General features: G+C 34.0%; 1 protein-coding gene across 6 annotated transcripts in view; it reads right to left on the bottom strand.

The window, feature by feature from the left end:
• Tbl1xr1 (TBL1X/Y related 1) overlaps positions 1 to 19,251 on the bottom strand; it is a 158,454-nt gene that overhangs the window by 43,276 nt on the left and 95,927 nt on the right. Inside the window, exons 1-2 of one of the 6 annotated variants that reach the window (XM_047563486.1) lie at positions 17,630 to 17,690; positions 17,233 to 17,348 (exon numbers count right to left, since the gene is read on the bottom strand). The exons of 4 other annotated variants lie outside the window; for them this stretch is intronic. The gene's annotated coding sequence lies outside the window, so the exon portion shown is untranslated. Of the gene's footprint in view, positions 1 to 17,232; positions 17,349 to 17,629; positions 17,691 to 19,251 lie in introns of those variants that run through there. One more of the 6 variants, XM_047563485.1, reaches the window with a different exon arrangement.

Below are 19,251 nucleotides of genomic sequence, written 5' to 3' on the forward strand. Positions count from 1 at the left end.
GACAGGGTCTATGTTACCTAGACTGTTCTCAAACTCACGTGCTCAAGTGATTCTCCTACCTCCGATTCCAGTGTGGCTAGGAATATAGGTACATGCCAAAATGGTGAGCTTCATTATAACAGATTCTTAAAAATGCTCCATTTAATCATTTGCTACCTTTAAATTTACGAGGTAAATTTACAACTGTTAGAATATGCCATTTAGAAAACAAAGACTACCTTTAAAATGATGAAAGGAACATGCTGTATCAATATCATGTTCTGCCCACTAATGTCCCTTTTCTCCTCAAAGAAAACACTCTTAGAACCACTACCAACAAGTGCTTTATTCTTAATTTCCCATCTCATTAAAAATAATTAAAATTCTAATGTTAGGAAACACCACTTTTTTTTTTTGTATAAGATATCATATGTTTAAGGAAGGTAAATTTTAAGACCTAACTTTAATATCTTCTAAAAGATAGTTTAAAATGCAATAAATTAAGTATATGATTAAACAAAATCTTCAGTATTATAAAAAACATTGTAAACTGTAAAGCAAATGCAACATTATGATTTAGACACAATTAGACAATCTCAAGAAGAAACAGTAAACTCTAAATGAAATGTGTATTTCAGCTTATTTTAATATAGTAACGAGTATAACAAAAATTTTAAAAATCCAAGAAAATCAAATAATTTGATTTCTTAAAAGCATCAATGACAAAGAGTATGTTTACTTTGTTGTTTATTAGCCCTGAAAATCACAACTACTTTTTAAAATATTTCAAGGATATCTTCTCACAGCTATCTGTAACATTAAATCCACAGAGATGCAAAGCGTGTTATTTCCTTAAAAACTCTAACCATACTTAAAATGATAAATGCTGTTTATATTTTTAAATACTCAATCTCATGAAAGTCATTTTATTCGCACTACTAAAAAGAAAACACCCTTTTAAATTAAATCTCTGGTTCTTCAGCTCATTCATGTAAGCTATTTTTTACAAGACATCTTTAATAATTTGAATATAATATCTTAGTGAAAAGTCTGTAGTATTTTCACTCCCTATCCACTGAGAAACAAATGCAGTTTTAAAAAACAAAAGAGGTGAACAAGATAGTTTATGAATGAAAATCAGCATGCACTGGTATTGATTTTACCTTCCAATTTTTTAATATATTTCAGATAAGTTTTCTAAGCCTGTGCCTGACAATATGTACATTTTACATGAAGGGTAATTTTTACAGGCAAATTTATGCTGTGAGACTTTTTTGGAGTTGGAGACAGGTAATTTATTAACAGGTTAATGGTCACCAGAGTGCTAAATAGTTGGTGAATGTTAAGAAACGAAAAGTGTAACTTAAAAAGATAAACCTCTAAAATACTTCTCATTTCCTTCCCCTTTTTACTACAATCCAGAGCTCTCAATTACAAATTTAAGAAAATATACAAGAGTGGGAAAATCACAGGCAGCCTGTATAGTTTTATACAAGTGATGTGAATCTTCAGGAAACTGATTTTCTGTAGTGTCTTTCCCCTTTCAACCTTCAGTGATTTGAGCTGGCACAACTTACAGGAGTTTATGGAGTTTTGCAGGCCAAAAGAGAACAACGGGTCATCCAGTAATTTTAATAAAGTATTTTTTCAGACCTACAATACACATTAGAATATTTTTTAAATGGTCAGATGGACATCTATAGGAATTATCTTTAGTATAAAGAAACCAAAGAAACCAAGCCCATCTCATTAAAAACATGTAAGTGGGCTGGGGTCATAGCTCAGTGGTAGAGTGTTTGCCTCAAAGGTGTGAGGCACTGGGTTCAATCCTCAGCAACACATAAATAAATAAAGGTATTGTGTCCATCTACATCTAAAAATTTAAAGAAAGAAAGGGATAGAGAAAAAAAGTAACATTTAAGTGCAACCGCATATGCTTACTAGATCCTATTACCCTTTAAGAACACTGATTAAGAATACTGACATAGGACAACAGTACACCAAAGCAACTGTTCACTAGTAACCATAACTACTGGAATCAACCAACTACAGATCACAAAATTATGATCTATACTAGTGGTCTTCAAACTATAGCCTATTTGTCAAACCCTACCTGTCACCTGCTTTTGTACAGCCCACAAGGTAAGCATGGTTTGCACAGAACACCTTATTTTTTTAAACAGAACATTCACAGTCCATCTGATGATAGGAAACACTAAGAAACTTGGTTGAGCAATTTTAATACCTCTCAGCAAAATACCTAGACTGAGGGCAGTCAACTTTAAAACCAACTGACAAACTACAACCCTCTTTCATTTTATATCCAAAAGACCTGTGATGAGCTACCATATAGTCAAAAGATGTTGACTTCAACTTCCACAGTAGATAGGAGTACTTGTTTACAGAGATGGTACCTAAGATCCTTTTAAAATATAAAAAGATTTTTCTAAAAAGAACTTATTTAAATGTGTTGAATAATTCAATGATTTATAGTCAAGGTATATTGACAGGGGAACAAAAAAGGTACAAAAATGAAATCTCTAAGAAAAGAGAAGACAGGGTCTATTTCTGGACCATCTTTCTTTTCAATAACTGAGAAGTAGTCAGTGACAGAACTTAAGGTAAACAAACCCTGCCAGCCTGAGAAAGAAGCAGAGAAAGGCAAGTATGAAAATAAAAATCAAGATGCTAGTCCCTTTCCACTAGGTATGAAAAGCTCTAAGTTTGTGAAGTTGGAAAGCTAATGAATTTTTTTTTCTTTCAATTAAAACAAGCCAGCTTTATCATTCTACCTTTGGAATATATTATGAGGACTTTAAAGCCAGAAATACATGCTAAAAGCTTTTAAAAAACAGCCACAACAGTGGAAAGGAACTTTGTTTAAACTCACAATAGTATAGGAAGAAAAAAAAAGTATTGGGTATAAATAACTGACATGGTAATAAAGGCTACTTACTATAAGACTTATGAAATAGTTTACTGGATAAGAAGGTGAGATTATTTCTTGTTTCCCAAAGAGGGGGGGAAATACTATGAAAACAAAACTCCTGGGCCTTGAGTAAATCTAAACAACTACCCATGACTGGTTATACTCAGTAAATTATTTGGAAGAATAGGAGTAAAACTGTGCAAAAGATACTGGTAACAAATAAAAATTGGAGAAGACTTTCAAGTCTCATTGTAAACTGGAGGACTGGAGAAATGGCTAATCTAAAATACATTTATAGTTGTCAAATGTCACTCACTTCATGATCTAACAATGTGGGGAAAAAAATGAAATAAAATGAGAGACCTGAAAACAAAAAAGGGAATGTTTGAGAAGGTAGTCTTCTTGTGTCTTTCAGTTTATTATTCCTTGTCCAATCTTGGAAAAGAAAAGAATGGTCAATGGTGATTTCAATAATTAAAACTACTAAATACTACATTTAATGTTTATTAGTTACTCACTTTCTTGCAATATGTGTAACCCTACTAATTCACTCTTCAAATGCAGCTATGCATATAATTCAGATATTTTTTAAAAACTGACTTGGCATAACTTTATAAATAACCCATTATATAAGAAGATTAATATAATCATATCTAGCCCGACTGGCTAAGAACAGAAAATAACAATTTTAAAAAATCATGGTAGGTTAAGGCACAAATGAGTTGAGATGGTGTGGAGGGAGGTTTAACAAGAGGCTAATAGAAGTTTCATTAATAGAATTTTATAGGTCAGAGTGAGGTAGGAGATTACTGGTTGAAGTCAAAAGGTTTAGCCCCATGACTCCTCAAATTTTGGTGTACATTAGAAACCTCAGAGAAGCTTCTAAAAATTCTGATGCCCATGTCACACTCCATTAATTAAACTGTATACCTGGATATGGAAGTAAGACAACAGTATTTTTCAAAGATTCTAAAGTGAATACCAGTGCACAACAAAGTTTGGGAATTAAAACATCCAACTAAAAATATTCTCATAATCTGTGTTAAATATGACAATTTCAAGAGAAATAGCTCTTTAGACCAAGTACTCTCAAAATTCCTGTCCTTCCATATCAGTTTCCTTGGGTGGTCATAACGAAATACAACAGAATTTATTCTCTCACAGTTCTAATGACTATGAATCAACTGTGTTGGCAGGGCCATGCTTGCTCCAACACCTCTTAGAGAAAATCATTTCACTCACCTTCCTGCTTCTGTGGCCCTAAGTTTTCTATAGCCTGTGGCACCAACACTTCATTCTCTGCCTCAATCTTCACACCAACCACCCTTATGTTAGAACCTTCACATGGTATTCTCCTCATTGCACCTGGGTCCAAATTTCCCTCATTTTATTAAAACATCAGTTATATTGGAATAGGGGCCATCCTAATGATTTCATTTTAACTTGGTTACATGTGCAAAGATCCCATTTTCAAATAAGGTCACATTCTTGGGTAGTGGAGGTTAGGACTTCAACGTACGTTTTGGGAGACACTATTCAATCCATAATATCTTCTAAGTTCCAAATTTTCCCTACATAAAAACTTTGTATTATATGGCTTAATGCATTGCTCCAGTTTAGAAAGAACTCATCAAGTATTCTGTACCTTTTCAAAGTAGAAGGGATAAGAGATTTGAAGGTATGATTTTCAATCCAAGCAGAGAGAGCATCAATTCTGTTGTATTCCTTCAGCAGCAAGACCTCCCCCATTATTATCCAACAAATTTTTTTTTTTTTTTTTTCCCCAAAATTATGTACCCTCAAGCTAGTTTCTTATTGCCCTGGCTACTGAACTTCAACTTCGAGGAATTATTCTATCAAAGTCCCCAATTTTTTAGTTTGGCAGTAAAGTCACTCTCATTAATACAGCAACCTATAGTAATAGCTCACATTCCTTCCTGCACCCTTCCAATCAAGCCAACAGGACTGTCAAACTGTGTGACTGCGTCAGTTTTCCAACTGCCATAACAATGTACCACAAAACAGGTGGCTTAGAACAGAAGAAATGTATTGTCTCACAGTTCTGAAAGTTAGAAGTCTGAAATTAAGGTGTGGGCAGGGTCATGCTCCCCCTAAAGTTGCCAAGGAAAGATATGTGCAGGTCCCTGTTCTGATCTGTCAGGCCGCTAGAACAAAATACTACCAACAGGCAATCTATAAGTAAAATAAATTTTGCACAGTTCTACAAGCTGGGAAGTCCAAGTCTTGGATACTACAGCTCTGGTATCTGGTAAAGGATCCCTGCTTCAGAGCTGTGGCTTTCTTGCTGTACCTTAATGTGATGCAAGGGTTTAGGGAGCTTCTCCAACCTTTTTTGTAAGAGCATTAATTCTATTCATGAGGGCAGAATCCTGAAAACTTAATTGCATTTCATCACACTACCCAAAACAGCACACACAATCTAAAACTTTATTTTTTATTTCTAGGTTTCAACTTGAATTTTGGAGGCCATATTCAGACCATCGCACTTGACTTACAGATGCATCACTCCGGGCATTCCACCTTGTTCTCTGTGTCTTGTTCAAATTTCCTCTTTAAGATTACATTCTGAAGTATAAGAGTTCTAGTTAGAACTCCAACATATGAACTTTGATGGATATAATTCAACCCAACAACTAGACTAACAAAGCTTACTATTTTGCCTTTTCCATGCTGTAGATAACAAGTACAGACAAGAGCTAACAGAAGTCTTTCTCCCTTCCCTTCAATTATCCATCAAGTTTGGCTTCCAGATAATCCCTTTAAAGTGAAATCAAAACTAATACTAATTATAACTACTTGGCAAAAATACATGGTGGTGGGGTGTACAGTCATACCTGCCTCCCTGCAGGAACACATTCCAAAACCCCCAGTGAATGCGTGAAAGAGCAAATAGTTCCAAACTCTATATATGCTCCATTCTTCCCTATACATACAGATCTATGATAAAGTTTAATTTGTAAGTTACAGATTAATAACAAAATGGAACAAATACAACAATTCACCAAAATGAAACTTCCAGCACCACTACTCTTGCACTGTCAGACCATCATTAAACAATTTTCTCCCATCATTCCAGTTATGGACACATGTAAAAACTTAAATATAGTATATACTATAAATATTAGTTAACATAAAAAATATATAAGCTCTACACTAAGATTTCCAACCTATTTTAATGCACCTATGTCTAGTTCATTGAAATATTCACATAATTGAAAACCTAGGACCTGATGGATTAAGTAAAACAAGGGTTATCTGAATACAAGCAAATTAACACTGAGATACTTGATCTTATAACTCAAATGGCTACTAAGTGACTTTTGGGTTGGCAGCATATGTAAAGTGGTTATGCTAGACAAAAGGATTATTCACATCTCTGACAGGATGAAGCTGGACATTTCATCACACTACCCAAAACAGCACACACAATTAAAATTTAATTGTTTATTTCTGGGATTTTTCATTTGGTATTTTCAGACAGTGGTCATCATGGGTAACTGAAAACACAGAAAGCAAAGCTGAGATAAGAGGGCACTACTGTAGTTATTGTTCAAAACTTAACCACTCTTTTCCTGCCATAGAGTTATTTGTCCCCAGATCAATGACTTAGGCACTGGTTGTGTGACTGGTTGTGGGCAATGGAATTTGCATAGATGTGACAGATACCATTTAAGAGACAATAGTGTGTGTCTACTAGCTTTCTTGCTCTTTTTTTCTGCCATAAGAATGAGCATGTCCTGCATGAGGCATTCTCCAAAGGTCTGGAACTCCAAATGTGCAACCCACAGTCAATCTGCATTTCTACATGCAAGGTGAATGAAAAAGAGACCTTTATTACTGAAAGCCAATGAAGCTGTTATCATAAGAAAAATAATACACTTCAAAATAGTATTCTGGGGCCTAGGGATAAAGCTCAGTGTTAGAGTGCTTGCCTAACATGTGCAAGACCTAGGGTCCAAGGTCCTGATCCCCAGAGCTTGAATATGCAGATACACAGGCGCAAGCATGAGTGCACGTGTGCACACACTCACACACTCGACAAAACAGTATTTGGCTGCATACATCCCTAGGATGTATGACATAGAAACAAAAAATAATTACAAAGAAATTTTAAGGTGCTTTCAGTAGCCTTATTACAATATTTTATTAGTATTATTTATTTGAAACTCTTTAGAATATAAAAAAATTATGTTCAATTCATTATAAAACAATTTTCAATGAGAAAATATATACAAGTTTTTGTCTCTTTTTCATGGTATAGTATAATATTCCTCAAATTGGCTTTATCTGAAGAATACACAGCAATATGCTAGGGATTATAAGAAGTAGGAGGATGAATGTGCCAAATTATCCTAGAGATGATTCTCCTTGATGGTAAATAAGTTTGATTATTTTGCTTTTATTTAAAATTTTATAATGGACATGAATAAAAAAGTAGTTTAATGATCACATTAATATTTTAAATAAAAGTCACACAATGAAAACAGAACCTTAAAACATGTACTCTTGGGCTGGGGCTCAGTGGTACAGTGCTTGCCTCGCACATATGAGGCACTGGGTTCAATCCTCAGCTGGGTTCAATTAAAAAATAAAAGTACTGTGTCCATCTACAAGTAAAAATAATTTTTAAAAAACATGTACTCTTACAGTGAGCTGAAATGTACATTTAAAACTAGTAATTTATTTTTCTCTTACTAAAAATATGCAATACCCAGTTTTAAAAAGACTATAACCAATTAGTAATAATCCAATTAGTAATGAGCACCCCATGCCTACACTGTAGTCCCTTAAAATAAACATTTTCCACTTAAACCAGAATTTTTTAGAGTAATGGCCAATATCAGGGCTGAAGCAGGAAGCCTGAAATAGCTTGTCCCCTAAAGAAAGCAAATAAATTATCAAAAATGGAGGCTGGAGTTGTGGCTCAGTGGTAGAGTGCTTGCCCAGTATGTGTGAGACACTAGGTTCAATCCTCAGCAAAACATAAAAATAATAAAATAAAGGCCCACTGACAACTAAAAAATATTGAAAATTAAAAAAAAAAATAACTGTTGACATGTCAAAAGGAGAAGGTAGCCCACTTGAAGGAACTCTCATGAGCCAAAGATGGTCTGAATAAAATAAAAAATTACTACATTAAAATACATTAAACATAGTTCTTAATTGATAACTTTTTAAAAACTAAAAATTAAATATCTTGTCACCTTGAAAGTAATTAGTGTACTATCAATTCATTCTTTTAAAAATTGATAACCAAGGCAGTTAGGTAAGTACCCTGTTTCTCCTGTGCAAATTCTATTTCAAGATACCCCTATACTCAATTAGTAAATCCTTCTTTAAAGAATTTCATCTAAGCAACACAGAAGCAAAATATATATCTAATTAGTAAATAACCATTTTGTCTATCTCGAAGGAAATAATGTCTCTGGACACAATCAGGTACGGTGCTAAATATACTAGGGAGAAATCTGGTATGGAATTTTTTTAACAGATGATGTATAAGTTCATTCGGGCTGCTATTAACCTAAATACCTTAAACTAGAAATCCAAAATCAAGGTGCCAACAGATTTGGCATCTGGTTAGAGCCTAACATATTACACCTTGTTGCTGCATCTGCAGGAACATCATCAAGAAGAGTAAAAGGGAACAAATGAACTCCATCAAACCTCTTTTATAAAGGCACTAATCCCATTCCCCAGAGGTCAACCTTCCTGACCTAGTCACCTCCCAAAGATCTCACCTCTTAACACCGACAACTTGAAAATTAGATTTCAACATGAACTTCAACAAGACATTTACACTACAGCAGATGGAGCAGGCTAAAAATACCCGAACCCACTAATCAGCATCAGTATCACTGAAAGTGAGATAACCAGGTTTATGCCTCATGATATGATACACAAGGAAGAAAAAAGACCTTATGATCAAAGAATTACAAATTAATTTAATCAAGCCTCTAATTACCACTTTAGAGAAAGCACTGAATAACGAATGGAATATGCTAAACAATATCTCAAACACACAATTACCCAGAGCCAAAATATGGGAAATATCACAGGACAAATGTATCAAGTACTTTTACAAGTGAAAGAGACTTACAAATCAGTATCCAAAAGCAGTGTATATACCTTAAATGAATCCTGACTGAAACTGTCATTCAAGAAACAAAAGAAATAAATATTAATTCCCTTTACCTCCTCTCCAGTTTCTCATGGGCTTATATCATTTCTGAACTACTGGTGAAAGCAATCTTGAAAATCAGGATGGGGTTCCCTTTCCCTGATGTTGAAGACTGAACACCTGAGAAACACTGGGCAACAGCAAAAAGTTTTATTTAAAGGACAGAACAGAGAGAGAGAGAGAGAGAGAGAGAGAGAGAGAGAGAGAGAGAGAGAGAGAGAGAGAGAGAGAGAGACTCCTCCAGAGAGGAGGGGGTCCAGAGCTGGTGCCCCAGGGAGTGGGGGTGTCTTGCCCCTTTTATAGATTTTAGGTTTCCTTTCTTCTCAAATCCTCTCCTCCTATCTTGGCTAAGTGGTGACCAAAAGCCCAGAAAGGAGCTGCCTAGGAAGGCAGGAAGGGAGCCACCCAGGGGGTACTCATTTTACAACTTCTTGTTGAGAGGAGCAATCTCCTGCTCCACCTGCACCCCTTAGGTAACCTTGGCAACAGGTTGGAGGAGGGGGAAGTGCTCTGGAACTATTGACATTTTACTTCCTTATGAATCAGTCCCTATTTTCCTGACCCAATCATTCATTATCTACACTGACTGTCCTTTTGCCCTGGTCTCACTGGAACCTATAAATCTAACCCTTTTCTTTGTACTTTCGGAAATGGAAAGGGAAAGTATAAGTATAAAGACAGTAATGTTAGAGAAAATATAGTAACTGCCATTTCATAGTCAATATGTATCCTAGTCTTTTAATCCTTACTTTATCTAAAGATTAATATTCTGATTTGAAGGCAAAACCCTGACCTTAACTGAGTTTTCTCATCATCAACTATAGAGAAAATTATTAACTATGAGTTCACCTATACATACTCCAATGTATTTCATCAGAAATGTATCATTTACTGTAAATGTTAATCAGTTTACCATTTCTCAAGTACAACATAAATACAAATGCATACTAAGGGCTCAGACCACAGCAGATGGAAGAGGCCAACCCTATGGCAGAATAGAGACTGCTTTTCTTCTCACTGCTTTCAACCTCCTCTCTTCCTTAGAAAGGAAAGACAGACATTTAGAGAGAAATCCGTATCCTGTCTACACCCACAGGCATCCCCTTCAAAATTAATTTCAATTTATTTCAGGAGCATTAATAATTAGTAAAGCTTTCTTACTGGAATAATGAAACATCTCCCTGTCCCCAAATAGCATATAGTAATCAGATATGTAATCTTCATTTTTACTTCTATTATGTAAACAAAAGCCCTTTTCAAAACAATTTTCTTGCACAGTTCTCTGAACAAGTAAAAGAAATATTCTTTCAAAAAACCATGAAGTTCCATTTGGGTTACTGATCTCAAAAACATTTTACCTCAGGCTGAGGTTGCAGGCTCAGTGGTACAGCACTTGTCTCACACACGTGAGACACTGGGTGTTATCCTTAGCACCACAGGAAAAAACAAATAAAGATATTGTGTCCATCTACAACTAAAAAATATTTTTAAAAATCATTTTACCTCAATTAGCATTCCTACAGTTATAAGAAGAAATTATAAAAATGAATATACATTAAATTAGAAATAATAAGCATTTGGACAGAGTCATTAATTTTTAATCCTTAACTGTTCTTGGAAAGTATACCCAGTCTAACTCTATTTACAAGAAATCTCAACATTTCATAGGTACTCTGCCTAAAAGCCCAAATATAAGTTGCATAAGTATGACACAAACCGGGAGGAAAGTACTATTTTTCTTTGGCCTGCTAATAAAAAAATAATTTAGTTGATAGAAACTATAATCATAAAAATATCCAGAATAAGAGATTTTTTCCCCCTCCTCTTCTAGGTTACTCAGAGCAATTAAAGATTAAAAGCATTTACATGTAAATGTACAATTATTGTCTTTAAAATTGAAAAAACTCTGGGCTCCCTTGCATACACCTGTAATCCCTGAGGCTCAGGAGACTGAGGTAGGAGAATCTTGAGTTCAAAGCCAGCCTCAGCAACTTAGCAAACCCTAAGCAACTTAGTGAGACCCTGTCTCAAAATAAAATATAAAAAGGGCTGGGGATGTGGCTCAGTGGTCAAGTGCCCCCAAGTTCAGTTTCTGTACCCCAACCCCCAAAAATAAATTTTAAAAGAAAGCTTGATAAAAATTAAGACATGAAAACAGCACTAGATGTGAAGGTTATACAAAATTTAATGCATGGCCAATAGTTGACTGTAAACCACAAAGCACTTGTCTTATTTTTAAAACTTATCAAAATATTTGGTAGTGGAGGGGCAATAAGGTAAAATAACAAGGACCTCTACTCTATTGTTTCTGATAACCAAACAGGATCCCAATGGATTCTAATATATGAAAGGTTCTCATCACTTCATGCCCAGTCCAAAGGAATCTATAATTATTTCCCTTTCAATGGTCCTATAAGAAACTTATTGTGCTGGAAGCTCGAGAGCAGTGGAAGTGAAATAACATTCCTGCTGGCCTAGGGTGATAGCTCCATGACACAGAGCTTGCTTAGCAGGCACAGGTCCTGGGTTTGATCTCTGGGACCACAAACAAGGGTGGGTAATCTTTTCCATTATGTAGTGGAAAAAGATTCACACCTTTCTTTACTCCCTCCTTGTATTAGTGGGAAGGAAAGCTTTCAGGGCAGTACTTAGTAACAAAAAGAAGACAGAGTTAACTTCCACATATGAAAGCATTCATTGAAAAAAAAATTTTTTTAAACTATACATATGCTACTACTTCAAAGACACAATGCCCCATCATAACAATGCATGGGGTAGCTAAGATTTTCAAAACCCTGTAGTAGCTCAATTAACAAAGCTCTGGGAGTGATAACATACCAAAGTTCACTTAAAAAAAAAAAAAAATGCAAGCTACATGACAGCAGTTACCTGATCCTTCTTATTTACTATTATCATTATGCCTGGAATACAGATTGATTTCACACTGGCTTTCAATTATTATTTGTTAAAGAAAAAAAAAATAACAAAGCTCTTTTATTTCACTAGTCAGCAGTGTTCTAAACAACCAAAAAAATAATTTTCCGTATGTTCCTGTATTCATCATTACATTGTCAGTTTCAATAACTTCTATCTTTACTTTTTGACTAAACACTCAATATGAAGAAAAATAAGAGCTATATTTCAGTTTCTACTCAACCATGGAGTTTCAAAATCACCACGGTAGCTTTTCAAAGTAAGCATAAATTCCAACAATCCTAAAAATTCCTATCTAAATTTTAGCAAGACAGAAGAACAACAAAGTTATGTTTATTTGGAGAAGTTCCTCAGATCATGCAACCCAAGACTTTCATCATACCTCATACATCAACTTTTATATTTTTAAATCTTGTATTTAAAAAGAGAGAGAGAGAGAGAGGGGGAAAGGGAGAGAGGGAGAGAGAGAGAGATAGAGAGAGAGAGAGAGAGAGAGAGAGAGAGAAACTCTTTTTTACTATATAAGCTTCTGATCTCTGATCCTAACAGAACAGGTTTTCATAGATACCAACTAGTTACTCAACCTTGTTAGTAGCCTCTAATTCAATACCATTCTCGCGGGATTTCTGTTCTCCCTTCATTTTCCACTACCAATCAGACACTTCAACAGCAAATCTTATGATTCAGCTCAAACAGCCTTGCTAGCCTGCTCAAGTGATCTCGCTTAACCCCAAACCATAGCCAAAATAGTGTCTAAAATCACTGGACTATCTGGGGTATTTGGAAATCACTCATTAGTTAATTCCTTTATTAAAATTTCTATTGTATGTTTTCAAAAACTTTAACTTTCTTAAAGGTCCTCATTTCATTAAAAGCTTCTCAAACTCAAGTGAGTTTTTTTGAGAAAATTAGAACTTCCTTGACATTTTGTTCACTTCAAAAAATCTTTATTTTTATTCATCCTGTCATTTTGTGCCTCCCTCTGAATAATCAGTAACTGATACAAAAGAATAACATCGCTACCATAAAACATTAGGTCTTCTAAGTATATGGTAAGTTCATTAACAAAATTACTAGCCATTCATAAGGAAACCATACAGTGGCTAACAAGATCACAATAGCAATTTTTTGCTCCAGTAATAAGCACCTATAAATACAGAGGAAAAATACTCCATTTTTAAGAGCAAAAAAAAATCCTATTAAATAATTAGGGAAATAAAAAAGGAATATCACATTTTTTTTCTGAAAGTACAAAGATCTAAGCAAAGGAAAAGGTATGACAGATTGAGGGTGCAATCATCATCATAAACATAATTTCTTGAAATCTGTATCTTAATTTAAATTCTTATTAAAAGTTTGGATTTTTCTAAGTGTATATGAAATTATATAGAAAAATAAATGACTGAAAATAGCCCCAAGAAGAGTATAAATACTGTAGTGAAGGAGAAACATTTAACACAAACCAAGCTGGGACTGAATTCAGTGGGAAAAAGATTAATACATAGATTTGTGCTGTCAAAAGTGTCTGTCCATCTGAATGGAAATAAAACTGAGCCTGCATTTTACCACAAAAATAAATTCCAGGTGGATTTATTATCCAAATATTTTAAATAAATATTTGTCTGCATACTGTATACAATAGACATATACTCTATATATCTTGTCAAATACCAGTCTACACGTTCTACCTAGAGAATAGACAGGACGTTTTTAACCAAGACTAGAAACTCAAGAACTATACAAGAAAAGATAGCTATAACTGAGTATATAAAGATTAACTGGTTATCACAAAATAAATATCCAAGTAACAACAGGTAAAATTACACCCATTAAAAGTGATAAAAAAGGAACATCACATATTTTTTTCTGAAATTAAGCCTAATCCCAGCAGCTCAGGAGGCTGAGAAAGGAGGATCTTGAGTTTGCCTCAGCAAAGGCAAGGCACTAAAGCAACTCAGTCAGACTCTGACTCTATTTAAAATGCAAAACAGGACTGAGGATGTGGGGATAAGGCTCAGTGGTACAGTGCCAGGGATAAGGCTCAGTGGTACAGTGCCCTGAGTTCAATCCCTGGTATCCCACTCCCACACCAAAAAGGAAAAAAATGTGATAAATATTTTTAAAAACTACAATGATTATTTGTAGCAGGAATGTGAGTGAAGATTATTCCTATATATTCTAAGAGAAAATGTGAATTCATTCTGGAAAACAATCTGGATAACTTTTATTAACATTAAAAACATTAAATTCAACCATTCAACCACAGAATTGCTTTCTTGGGGGACAGGGGGTGCAGGCAAAAATGGCAAGTTACAATGTCATATAATTTAACCAATACATATATCCTACCACCTAAAGAAATGAAAGTAGAATTTTATGAAAGAAAGTTCATTTTAGGAACATTGCTTTTTTAATGAAAAAAAGAGGGTGGTGGAACAATGTAAAAGTCCACTAAAACTAGAGTAACAAAATAACATAATGGTACATTTACACCATAAATGGGGTTAGCTAAGATCACTTGAGTAGGTGGGTTAACTTTAGCAAGACTAGGCTGAATGGTAGGATCATAGCATTTGCTATTAAACAATAAACTGCCAGGGAGGGAAAACAAAGAAAAAAGAATATTACAAGAAAGTATAATCACGGATCTATGTATAAGAAAAAGAATATGTACACAAATGTAAAACAGAAAAAAGATTTCTGTTGTTACAAGTTTTGCTTTTGACTTACAGGTTCTGAATAACTTTATTATAAATAAATCATCTTCACATTTAGCAGGTATTCATATTCTTTGATTCCCACCCACCCCCCAACTCCCTGACCCTCACCCTCATCATTCTCAGCATTTGAGAATACAGTCGTCATCCCTCAATATCCATCCCTGAAGCAAGGGTCTGGTTCCAGGACTGCTGTGGATACCAAAATCTGCTGATGCTCAAAGCTCAAGTCTACTACATAAAGTGGCATAGTATTTGCACATAACCTATGCACATTATCCTGAATATTTTAAATCATCTCTAGATTATTTGTAATACCTAATATAAATACTGTGTGAATAGTTATTATACTATATTGTTTACAGAATAACAAAGAAATACTACAGAATAACAAAAAATAAAAACAAAAAGAACACTGCAAGATTCAAATATACTTTTAAAACCTTTGTAAATCATAAAATATAGCCCTCATGCTCCAGTATTTAAAAAAAAAAAAAAAAAAGTCTTATATGCAATTTTGTCTTGGTCAAAATAAAACATCAACACCATTCTCCCCTGATATATCTTTACAGGAAAATTGTAGTCACATAATTTTTCTAGATCTCCTATTTAATTCACCTGATCACAATCAGTTAACTTGTACATGGATAGGGACATTTTACAATGGCTAGTGAATAACTGAATTAGTCAAAGAATTATAAAAGCTTTAATATATTCAAATATAAGTGTTGTAAAGTGCATGATTATGATGATGGGAGTCCTGTCCAACAAATCTATCTGGTATTCACAGGTATTGAGCACTAGGTACCTTAGTTAACACTAAAATTTTGAAGTGTGACATCATGGTTATTTCAGTAACATAAAACAACAGATATAAAATGTATAAACAAGAAAAATGTTAATTTTCATTAATTAAAATATTTTTCAATTCCTGGTCTTTTACAAAAGCAAAATTAATTGATGGGCAATGTTTACACAAATTCAAAGAAAATAAGAAAGGTAGGGGGTTGTGGTGGTTAATTTCAGGTTGGCTGGATTGAGGTACTCTCATATAGTACATAAAGCATCATTTGGGGGTAAGGTTTCGGAGGGTGTTTCTAGGCAGACTAGTCTTTGTTTTGTTTCAGTAGACTGTTAAGTAAACTCCATCCTCATCCAATGTGAAGGGGCTCCATCCAATCTATTGAAGGCCGATTTAAAAAAAAAAAAAAAAAAAAGTAGAGGAAAGGCAAAGATTCTTATTTTTCTCTCAGTCTCTGCTCTTGTTTCCACTCTCACACATATGTGAGCACTGAGTGACTCTCTCCCCTGCTACCTCCAACTTCCCCTGACCTTAAACATCAGAACTCCAGGTTCTCTGGCATTTGAACTCTAAAACTTACACCAGCAATTCTGCAGGTTAGTATGTCTTTGGCCTCAGACTCAGATACACATTAGTTTCTCTGGCCCTGAGGCATTTAGACTGGACTGAATCACACTACCAGCTTCACTGATTTCGCCAGCTTACAGAGTGCTTACTGTGGGACTTCTTAGCCTCCATAATTCTATGAGCTAGTTCCCATAGTAGACCCCCCACACAGAGAACTAGCCCATAGACTAATAATTACATGATCAAGTGAAGTGCCTTAGAACTGTTCCCTTCATACACACACAATTTACTCTGTATCCCTGAAGAACCCAGACTAATAATAAAGAGGTGAAAATGAAACCTGCAAATCATGAACTTACTATGAGAATTTGAAAAAACAAAATCTAAGTTACCTATGAAAACCATCAACACTTGTCAATTCAGAAAGAAGATAAACTACTCCAAACCACTAGGGTCTTGTCAATTTGAGCATCAATACAGAAAATAATTCAAAATTAAACAAATATTTAAATCCATAAGTTCAAAGAATAGGCCATTTTTAATTGCAATTATGTCACACTGTTCACAGATATTTCTTGGTATTTTCCATTTTTTTAAAAAGTATTCTCATATCTGCTATCAGATCTGCTCTCAGATATTATCCACATTACTGTACTTGTAATTCATTTTATAAATCTAATATAAGCTTCTCCAAATCATTCCTCTTATAAATTTGAATCTGCTATTACTATAGTGCCTGGTAATACTGCAGTAGTTACCAAGAAGTCATCTTAATTTAATAAGAGTATAATAACCCTTAAAAATAGTAGAAAAGAAAAATGCCCAAAGCTTTAAGATGCTTTTGTTTATTGTTCTTTGATTTTAGTGCTGGGGGTGGAACACAGACAGCAGGCAAGTACTCAACCACTTTACTATATCCCAAGCTAGTATGTAAAGCTCTTTAGGTAAAAATTTTGAAAGCCCAAAAAGAAGTTATTAGACTTCATAAAGGGTTAAAATAGCTATCAGTATAAAAGGAAAATGAAGAAATGAAGAACAGCAGCTGGTGGGAACAGCAAATCACTTTTGTGTTCATTAATTAATTAAAAAAAAAAAAGCTCACCCTGTATATGATGTTGCTGAGTTCCATAAATACAAACATCAAGCAGCATGATGTAATATAAACAGTGGACTGAGTCAGGAGACCTCTGTTCTAGTCTAAGGTCTTAGTTTCCTCATCTGTAAAATGAGGGCACTGAATTAGATATAGTAATCCCCCTTATACACATCTCCCTTTCCACAGTTTCACTTACCCACAATCATGCCCCAAAAAATATTAAATGGAAAATACAGAAGTAAAAACTGCTAAGTTATAAACTTATATTACAATATTATAATTATCATTTTTTAAAATTTATCACTGTTAACCTTTTACTGTGCCCAATTTATGAATTAAAGTTTATCACAGGTATTGTATTTACAGGGAAAAGCATAAGATATATTCTAGTGACCAGTACTACCTGGGTTTCAGGCATCCAGCACGTCTTGAAATGTTTCTCCGTGGATAAAGGGAGACCACTATAATCAGCAAGGGTTTCCTCTAGCTTTAACAATGAATAAATCTATAGATTAATTTGGAAAGAAGCAATAAAATGTAGGATTTCTGTTAGGTGAAAGAGCAGACAGGAAAAGGGATAATAATTTTCAGATTATAAAAAGGACATAAAAATTTTAGTTGTAATAAGAAGCGACTTGCTTTATAACTTTTAACTGCTACAACAGTTTCCAGGACATTCCAGTCCTGTTAATAATATCATCTAAGCAGGATTAGTAATGAGTAACCAAATTATGACCTGAAAAGACTTACTTTTGGCCAGACAGAATGTCCAAGTGAATCTACAAAATGGAACAGAAACAACTCTGGGCTAGTTCTTACTTTAAGTAATAAAGTACCTTATAACTGTCCCTGATTAAGTTAACTGGATAAAGAATAAAGATGACAAGAAAATTATTAAATTAAATGATTAATTTTTGATATGCAATAAAACAATACTTATGCTTGCAATATCCTTCTGTGTTAATGACTGTATCTTCCCTATGCATGACATTTTTTTTCTAACTAGCTCCCCCAAAATACAGCCCGGCTTCTCTTTCTGACAACACAACTAATTGAAAAACATGATCTGTTTTAGGTAATACATAGAAACATAACAAGATAGAAGATGTCCTTGTGTTTTAGTTTTCTATGTTAAAAAAAATATATCAAGTTTCTATTGGTAACAAATAGTAAGCTTTGGTCCCTCAAAACTGGTGGTTTTCTAACTGCAACTTCCAGGATATAATTAACTGACTGGCTCTAGCTAATCCTCCATGGACTAGCAAATTTAACCATTAGTTTTAAGTTCAAAGCTAAGCTGATGTTCTATTTTACATTTATTTATTTACTTAGAGCTTATGTTAATAAAAAAGTTTTTACCTGGTAGATTTGGAACTCTCATAGAATGTGTCAAAAATTCACTCAATTATTTTTAAAATATAATGCAACATTTAATGAAAAGAAAAAATTGTTTAAGATTTGTGTTAATGCAAATTATCTAAAGGGTTTTAAAATAACTTGGCACATACATAATTTCATTTCTCAGTCACTTGACTATTTTACCTTGGCAATATATAATATAATAACATAATATTCAGAGTCACTAATAAAATTTCTCTCTGGTTGGTAGGAACAAAGACAAAAATAAAGTAACCATGATGGGAATGAAATTTATTCATGTCTAGACTTTAAATGTTTGTGATATCTACATGTTCCTGAGATAAAAATCTCTAAACAAAACTTTCATTTACACTGCATAGTTTTCATTTTAGTTTGGGTATTATGACTTATAATCCTAATGGACTGACTAAATAACATCATATTTCACGGCAAATAGCAGAAATGATACTTTCAGGTTCTATTTTGGTTGTGAGCTATTTTCAGCTGTTTTTTCCATATATCTTACCTCCCACATACTTTTTCAAAGAGACTTAAACATTAAGATAGTTAATAATAAGTACAGATATTATGAAAATTATTTTCTTTAGTCAATAATATACAGATGTTAAGCAGTTGCTGCAAAAAATTGAAGATTGACTGATAGAC

This window comes from Sciurus carolinensis, chromosome 9 (assembly GCF_902686445.1).
Source record: "Sciurus carolinensis chromosome 9, mSciCar1.2, whole genome shotgun sequence".
In the NCBI taxonomy this organism is placed as follows: Eukaryota; Metazoa; Chordata; class Mammalia; order Rodentia; family Sciuridae; genus Sciurus; species Sciurus carolinensis.